At 35.8% G+C, this 8,598-nt stretch overlaps 1 long non-coding RNA gene across 1 annotated transcript; it reads left to right on the top strand.

Moving 5' to 3' along the window:
• The first annotated feature begins 171 nt into the window (after nucleotides 1-171).
• Nucleotides 172-4,586, top strand: LOC107061686 (uncharacterized). The gene is made up of 3 exons (XR_001474157.1): nucleotides 172-387; nucleotides 535-617; nucleotides 4,213-4,586. It is a non-coding gene; the product is annotated as an uncharacterized lncRNA (long non-coding RNA).
• Nucleotides 4,587-8,598: the final 4,012 nt, after the last annotated feature.

The following is an 8,598-nucleotide window of genomic DNA, read 5'->3' as shown; positions in this document are numbered from 1 at the left end:
ATTTTTAATATTTTTTTGGGAGGGGGTGGGGTAAAAAATTGAATTTAAAAACAAGCTTTAAAATTATTATTTAATTTTTTTGGAGGGGGGTTGCTTGGGGGGAGGTTTGAGGGTAGGGACAAAATAAGTACAACAAAATTATATATAATATAATATAAGAAGTAGAAAGAAAAGAATCAGAAGAAGAACGAGAAACGTACAGCAGTAAAACCCTAACTGAGCTTCAAATCCTGCAAAATAGAACAAATTAACTGAACTCTTCTTCAAATCCCGTAAACGAAGGATGCACTACTTCACGTCTCTTCATCATGCTCCCAAAATTCTAACTATTTATTCCAGTTTACAGAAGCTTGAAATCACAAATCGTTACTTCCTTCTTCAGTTAAGGTAAGAAGTTCTCCTAAACCGAATTCATTTATATAAAGAGGTATTGTTGAAAAACTAGTTTTTCGTTAGATATGAGATAGAAATTCACACAAAATTGGCATTTTTTTCTTGAAGCTTGAGATTGAAACTTGTTATTTTGTTCATCAGAAAGAAGTTGGAATTATTTTGGGATTTTCTCTGTATGTTGCCAAATCGAAGACAAGCCAGTGAGAAAGTCAGAAGTTTGCTAGGTACGCCTCTGTTTATGTAATGGAAATTTTATTGTGTTTTACATTTCCTTAAAGATCTGGAGCAAGCGTCACCTTCTTCTCAAGGCGACTCTTTTAGCTTCACAAGTTGCTTTCTTGAACTTTTGCTTCAATTTCGGTGACCGTTTTAGTTTTATTATTTCGCTGCAATTGGTGATAGTTTCATGTTCGACTTTATGTAGTTAATGTCCTGACTTTCAGGGTTGTATGCTTGTTTGACTTGAGTAATTGATAGGAATAACTATAGTTGAATCCCACAAACTAGAGCTTTACATGCTAAAATTGATGAACCTAAGTTGTTTGATGTTGATGAGGTGGGAGGTGGCTGATTTTAATTTTATTTTTTCGAAATCCCTTCTGCTGTTTAGAGCATATCATATCTCCAAAAAAGTATATAGATACTTGTGAGTTAATGAACTTAATGTGCCTTAAACTTTTTGATGAAAATATGTTAAGGAAGGAAACAACTACAGGACTTGGCTTATTCGAGTATCTATGACAGACACTTTGGCTGTTGACTCAGATGACTCTAGTGCCTCCGCGAGTGACAATCTGCGATTTGTCCAAGTTGTTTCAGCCCACTGCTTCATTTTTTCACCTTCTGCTTTTCTGTTTTGTTGAACGATAAGTGTCTGTATATACCCACCTTTTACTTCCAAGGGTGGAGCTTTGAGCACTTCAATTGCTCTTCTATAGAGTCCCTCTTGAATCAAAAGCGATTTTGTTGCTGATTTTGTGTTGGACTTGGGTGACTAAATAGTGTTGGTATGTATAATGCACATGCTTCTGTATTATTTATTTCATCCCTTATAGAAATCACATAAATTTTTTAGACTTGACTAACTAGAAGGATATTTATGTTTGTATTAGAATAATACATTTTTTTTCTCTTAATTAAATGGTGATATTGAACCCTTCTTAGATTAGATATTTATTGTATGGTCATTTCTGTTTAAATTTGAATTTCATTTACTTGATTACTAGCTAATTAATAAATTACTAAGTATTAAAAAAAATTGTTTTGTCATTGTTTGTTAGATAGGAAGCATGAGTTCCATTAGAGTTGATCGTTTGTGGATGTATAAGAGACTAGTGCCAAGTCGAACAACAATCACTGCTGAGTTTATAGAAGGTGTGCGTGGATTTATAGAGTTTGCATTAATGCAACCTGATTTCGTTTCTAATGGAAGTATAAGGTTCCCTTGTTCAAAATGTAAAAACAGTAGTGGGTTTCTTGAACCTCATGATATTAGATCTCATTTATACAAGCATGGTTTCATGCCCAATCTTTATCAATGGGAATCACATGGGGAGTCTTTTGTACCAATTTCTAGGCCTCAACCTAGTACCAATAGAAGTGATGACATAGGTTCTAATAGAACACCAATAAATCCATATCGTACTATGGTCTTGGATGCAGCTGGTCCTAGTTTCAACTTAGACAATGATGTATTTGATATGGATGTTGATGAAGAAGAACCTCCTAATCAAAATGCTCAAGAATTTTTTGAAATGTTGAAAGCTGCTGAAGAGCCATTGTTTGATGGATGTCGGACTCATTCTCCCCTGTCAGCAGTGTGCAGGTTGTTGAACATTAAGTCTGAGTCTAACATGAGTGACAATTGCTATAATCAAATTTTGCTATTTTTGAAGGAGCTCTTACCTGAAGATGCAAAATTACCTGTTGATTACTATAGGACCAAACAAATGGTTTTCACAACATATACATCACTAGAGCATTATTCCATTCATCGGTCTGTATCGCTATTTCTGGTGCCTCTAATACAATTACTGGTCGTCCATTAATTATCTTCGGCGGGTTATAGGTTAAAGGCATACCAGTGGTGGAAGTATAGTTCAACATGAACAGGTTGTTCCAAACGTCTTCCCATCTGTATATTTCTTATTGAACTCATTGTATTATGTTTCTGCCTGACTCTCATTCCACCTTAAGGTTTAAATAAGGAACCTATATGGTTTCAATAGAGCATTTAGAAAAGATGTTCTTGTATTAGTTCAATACTAGCAGACAATCATTCCAAGAACCCATCAAGCTTTTATAAAATTGAAGTATCTCTTTCTCAATTTCATTATGTTTAAGGAGCTGTCTACTATCAAGACTAGTTAAAATAGAAATATTATCCATGTTGGCTCTAGTTTTCACACAGATAATGAACTACTTATTGTTGTTGTATCCTGCTACTTCGAGCCAGTGAGCCTTAGATTTCTGTTTCAACACCTTCTCCTGGAGATAAGACCATTTTTTATGTTCAACTATAACTTCTTTTTCTATGTCAAATACAGTGTTGGATACACTAGTCCCCACATGCTGAGTGATCTGTTTTTGGATGGATTCTAACTTCTCTCTTGCTTCAGCGACTCTATTGTTCAAGCTCCCCATTTCCTATGTCAATAACCTCTACAGAGGTTCTTTACACAACTTCATTTTTTGCAATACATATCTCCTCCTTTTACATTTTGTTTCCAAATGATCGTAACAATATTTGAAAAGCTCTCATGTTTAGTCAGTATGTTCAGAAATCTGAAAGGTTTGTGGGGTCCACTATCTGCACTGTAATGCTCAATAAGAATCGATGAGTGATCAAAAAAATTAATTTCATATCTATAAGATTTAATACATTAATTACTTGTTGAAAGTCTTTTGATTTAGATTCACTTACATGTTGGCCCCTCATTCATTCCAAATCTTGTAGGGGAGAATAGAAATCTCCACAAATACACCAAGGTTCAGTGATGATAGAACCTATTCTAAGTAATTCTTGCCATAAGCTTCTCCTTTCCTCTCTACAATTTTTGGCATAGATCACTGTTAGCAGACAATAAAAATTGGAACCCTTACTTGCTACCTTTATATGCGTAAAATGATCATGCACTTCTTCCATCAGAATAGTTATTTTACCAGGCATCCATAAAATCCAGATTCAGGGCAAGTGAACAGGACTTCATCTCTATCGTTTTGGTTTTGGAATTTCACTATGTAGCAGCCTGCATTGTGGTAATATGACTCAGGTACAGAAACAAAGTTGTAGTACCCATTAATATAATTGTTCATGTAGGAGAAAGTAGGTGTTTCACAACGTATACATTACTAGAGCATTATTTCATACATTGGTCTGTTTCACTATTTCTGATGCCTTTAATACAATTACTGGTCGTCCATCAATTATCTTCGGTGGGTTATAGGTTAAAGGCATACTAGTGGTGGAAGTACAGTTCAATATGAACCGGTTGTTCCAAACTTCTTCCCATCTGTGTATTTCTTAGTGAACTCATTGTGCTTTGTTTTTACCCGACTCTCATTCCACCTTAAGGTTTGAATAAGGAACCTATATGGTTTCAATAGAGCATTTAGGAAAGATGTTCTTGTATTAGTTCAAATATATATTTCATTGTTTACTACATCAATTAGAGTATTCTAGTCCTTTAATAAGATAAGTTTATTTCTTGTTGTCCATTTATTCTATTACAGAATAAATTTGAGTACTTTCATAGCACCTTTTGCAACTTTATAGCTTTGTTATACCATGTTATAGCTAATTACTTTATTCTTTTTCAGAATACATTTACAAATATAATTAAGGATAAGGTGGGTGGACCTTCAACATTAAGGAATGAAGAAGGTCTTGAAGTAGATGACAGAGACATGGAGAGAAACACGACCACAAATGGAGAAGATGAAGGAGAAAAAACTAGTGAAGATGAAGTGAATTTATTGAAAACGGTTTCGGAGGAGCAATTACTGAAAACTTGGATAGAAACAGTTGGTGGAACTAAAAAAGGAAAAATATATGGGCTTGGTTCTAGAAATTGTTTGCTGGCAGATTCTTTGAATTCTAATTGTATATCTTCCACTGCTCAGAATCCTTCAAATATTCCTACTCAACAAATATTTGAAACACCTGAATTTCAACAACTTCTTGACCATGTGTTTGGAGCAACGGATGACGAATATGCAAGATCATGTGCAAATGGAAATTTGGGAAAATATGGAAGCTCAAGTAACTATTGCGGTTCGAGCTGCTGTGGCTCAGATGCTTGGTGTTACTCCTCAACCACCACCAGATGGATTTGGTTCTACCCCAAATCCTTAGATAACTTCTGTTACTGTTTTTATGTTTTAAGACATGTTTTAGCTAGTAAACATGTACTTCACTATTCAAGGATTGATGATATTTTGAAAAATTGATTAGATTGTGCTTTATTTTGAAAAATTGATTAGATTTAACTATGTTTTTCTTCTTGTGTCAAATATAGAAAACTATATTTGTATTTCGTCATACAATTTCTAGCCAAATTTATCTAGAAAGTATCCCTAGCTATTTTTAGCTAGTCATTTAGCAAAGAAAATATTCCAAGTAAACTTTGAAAAATAGCTAGAGAATTTGTAAGTTTAGATAGGGTAATTCCTTGCTAAGTCTTAGTAAAGTCAACATTGACCAAGAAAATTTTGCTAGGAATTTAGCTAGTATACATCGTAGCAAAATGTTTGCTACGGAAAGAGCCTAGCAGAGATATCTTAGCTAAATTAGCTAGGAATGACATAATCTGCTAGCTAAAAATTAGCTAAGAGCTTATTAGCTTTGAAAGTCTGCTAGGGTCATTTTCCTAGCTAAATTGACATTAGCTAGGGATTTTTCACTTTAGCTAGGATTTGCGTCTGTAGCTAAACGACTGTTTTCTTGTAGTATGGGCGGCCACTTCATGTCTAACTTAGGTGTGTCGTAGGTTAACTCTAGATAGAGGTTGAAATGGTTTACTTGACGTATACGTATGTGTTTATGTATTGTATGTTGGTACTAGTTGAGCATGTTTATATTGTGATAAAGGACTCTTATATTGGATGTGTTGATTATTATGCCTTTAATATCATGTTATTAAGACTTTATCAAAAATGGTATACTAGCATGACTTTCAACTCAAATATCCTTTTTAGCATGTTTTTGCATGGTCATCATACTTAGTACTTAATTGTGCTAACCCCATTCTTTTACTTTCTACAAAGTGTAGGTTCCGGCAAGTGATAGCATTCTCTAGTGAAGCTTGGGGTGAGAGTTCTCTCAAGACCTATCTTGGTATGTCCTCATATGTCGAGGACAAGGATTCTATGTTTCTAGTTTTATATTGAGACTTTTGTAATAGACTTTAGTATTTTTGATTTTATAACGGACCGTGACCCTATCTTGTTACGTTTGTGTAACGACTCAGAAAATGATAGGATGAACTAGAGACTAATGTCTTTGTGTTGGGCTTGTAATGAGGTTTCATGTTGCGTAATATTGCCTTGATTGAAGGAGTTTAGTGAGTCAACGTCGAGGCATGTGTTAGACTCCATAATAAAAGACCTATTTGATGTTGTTTAGGGGTGCCAAGCCAAGGGGGCAAGGCCTTTGCCAAAGGCCAAGGCTGCCCAACCTTGGCCAAGCTGCTGACAAGAACCACGGACCACTTCACGGTCAGTGGTGATGACCACGTACCATACAAGTGGCATGGCAAGCAAGGAGCCTTAGCCAAGCTACTACCCAAGCTCCACGGACCACTTCACGGTCAGTGGACTTAACCACGAACCGTAGAAGTGGCTGTGATGATTACTTGGCCTTGTGGTGGCTTGGCAAGGTCAAGGAGCCACTGTCTCAAGGACCACGGGCACCACCATGGTCTGTGGTTCCCTTCATGGCCCGTACAAGGGGGCGCGGTCCCTGACGGGGCTTCCCAAGTGAGGGAGTTTTTGGTAATATTGTTTAAAGTTTTATTAATTGGGGTTTATTTTAAATGGTTTACATCATTAGTATAAATAGTTTTAAGACCTAAAACACTTCAATTACTCCTTATTTCAAAACACCTAAATCAAAAACCCCAAAGTTCTTCTCTCTCAATATTTCTCTCTCTAACTCAAGGAAGAAGATGAAGTGGGAGCTAGGGTTTGGATTCAAAGTTTTCTTCATCAAATTTTCGTGGGTTTCTTCAAATAAAAGTTATGGGAGTCCATCTAGGGTTATCTATCACCCTAGAGTCAATTTCAAAATAGATTTCAAGTTTTCAAAGTTTATGAAAAACCCTAATTCTTACTCAAACTCATGGGTTCTTGCATGAAACGATTTCAATTGATAAACTAAGATTATATTGATTGTTATTTGATGATTTTAACGTGAAAAACTCTATGAACCCATTATTTCACAAATCTCCTAAATTTGGCTTACGAAGTGGGTTTTATGATTATGATTGGATGTTGATGGAAATTATGCTTAGATTGAATTGTATTATTAATTTCTATTGTTATCTATACCTATGTATGGTGAATTTTTGGGGAATTGAGTAATGGTGATTATGGCTTTGGAGAATGGTAAGTTGACATAACTTCATGTTATAGTAGACTTGTTCTTGTATGGGTTGATCCACTTATGGTGGAGGTGCATATATATTGAATGTGTTGTGATTATGGCCATGAAGGCATTATGTTGTGAATTGAAGTATTATTATGTTATTGTATAGATGTATGAATAATGTGAAGATGTCTATGTGACCTTAATGGTGATCTTGTATGAAGTATTATTGTATTGTGACGGAAAGTGTGTTCTCTTTTAATGATCATGTGTGAGGATGGCAGAATGTGAAGGGTTCCTATAATGTGTTGTTGTATTTTGACTTGGTAGACTTAGGTGTCTCTTACATGAAAGCTATATTGCATGTGAGCTCTTGCATAAATGAATAAAAAGGTGAATGTGCATCTTGAATTGGTAGGCTAGTGCATCCTCTTTTTGGAAAAAAAAAAATATATCTTGGATCGGAAGGTTAATGACACCCTTCCATGAATATTAATTGATAAGCCATGAAATCAGTAGACCTAATGGTGGTAGCCCTTTCATGTGTGAAATGATGAACCTTAGACCGGTAAGCTTAAGGCACCCTTTAATAAAGCATCGGTAGGCCTAAGGCACCTTTCCATGGGAACTTAATGAGCTATCCTTATAATGTACCTTGAAGCGGTAGGCTTATGGCACCCTTTCATGTGTAAAAGAATGAACTACTTTATGGGAATGGAGGCTAAGCACTGAGAGGATTTTGTAAGATAGAAACTCTCCCAATGTTAGGCAAGAGTTTCAATGAACGTCTTTCTTATCCCAAACTATGTGCCCACATAGGATAGCTAGGGGATCCACCTAGCTAGCAAACACTTAGTTCTACCTTAGGCAAGTGGAACACCCTTCCACGGTGTGGGGTTATATGACACCGAATTCCATGCCTTAGCTAACATGGTCTATGTTGGTTAATGCATATTCTCATCACATGATATGTACATTATGGTTCCTTGAGGAGTTCTACAAAGTATGGATAGTAGTATGGGATGCTATCCATACATGGCACGAGTAGGCTTCAAGAGTGCCATAGTGAGTTCTCTAAGTCTTCAAGACTGTATGAAAGTCCTCTAAATAATGTAAAAGAAGAATGATGGCTTATTGTCTAAATGAAATGATGAATGACTAGCATGATGAAATGAGTTGCTTAGCATGATGTGTTGAAATGTAAAGGTTCCTGTCTATTGTGGCCTTAAGAAATGCCTAGGTGTGTATGAAGAGGTTGTATGGGCGGCCACTTCATTTCTTACTTAGGTGTGTCTTAGGGTAGCTTTAGATAGAGGGCCTAGAATGGTGAAATGACTTACTTGATAAATGTGTTTATGTGTTGTATATTGGCACTAGTTGAGCATGAATACTTGTAATGTGAAGTATGTTGAATGGTGGGTTCACCTTTAGGGATCTTAATGTGGTACCTTGGTGTGGGTGGTGATATGGGACGCAACCCATACATTGCACAAGGTGTAGCATAAAGAATTTCTTGATGTAGAGGCTAAAGGTAAAGGTAAAAGGTGAAGGCATATATGTGGTTTTGACTAAAGGTGATGTACGTGACTTTATGTGTTGGTTGTGACTTATATTATGCCTCT

The sequence above is a fragment of the Solanum tuberosum genome, unplaced genomic scaffold (assembly GCF_000226075.1).
Source record: "Solanum tuberosum cultivar DM 1-3 516 R44 unplaced genomic scaffold, SolTub_3.0 scf00153, whole genome shotgun sequence".
NCBI lineage: Eukaryota > Viridiplantae > Streptophyta > Magnoliopsida > Solanales > Solanaceae > Solanum > Solanum tuberosum.
Note: the sequence above shows the minus strand (reverse complement) of the source record. Positions and strands in the feature narration are given on the sequence as shown.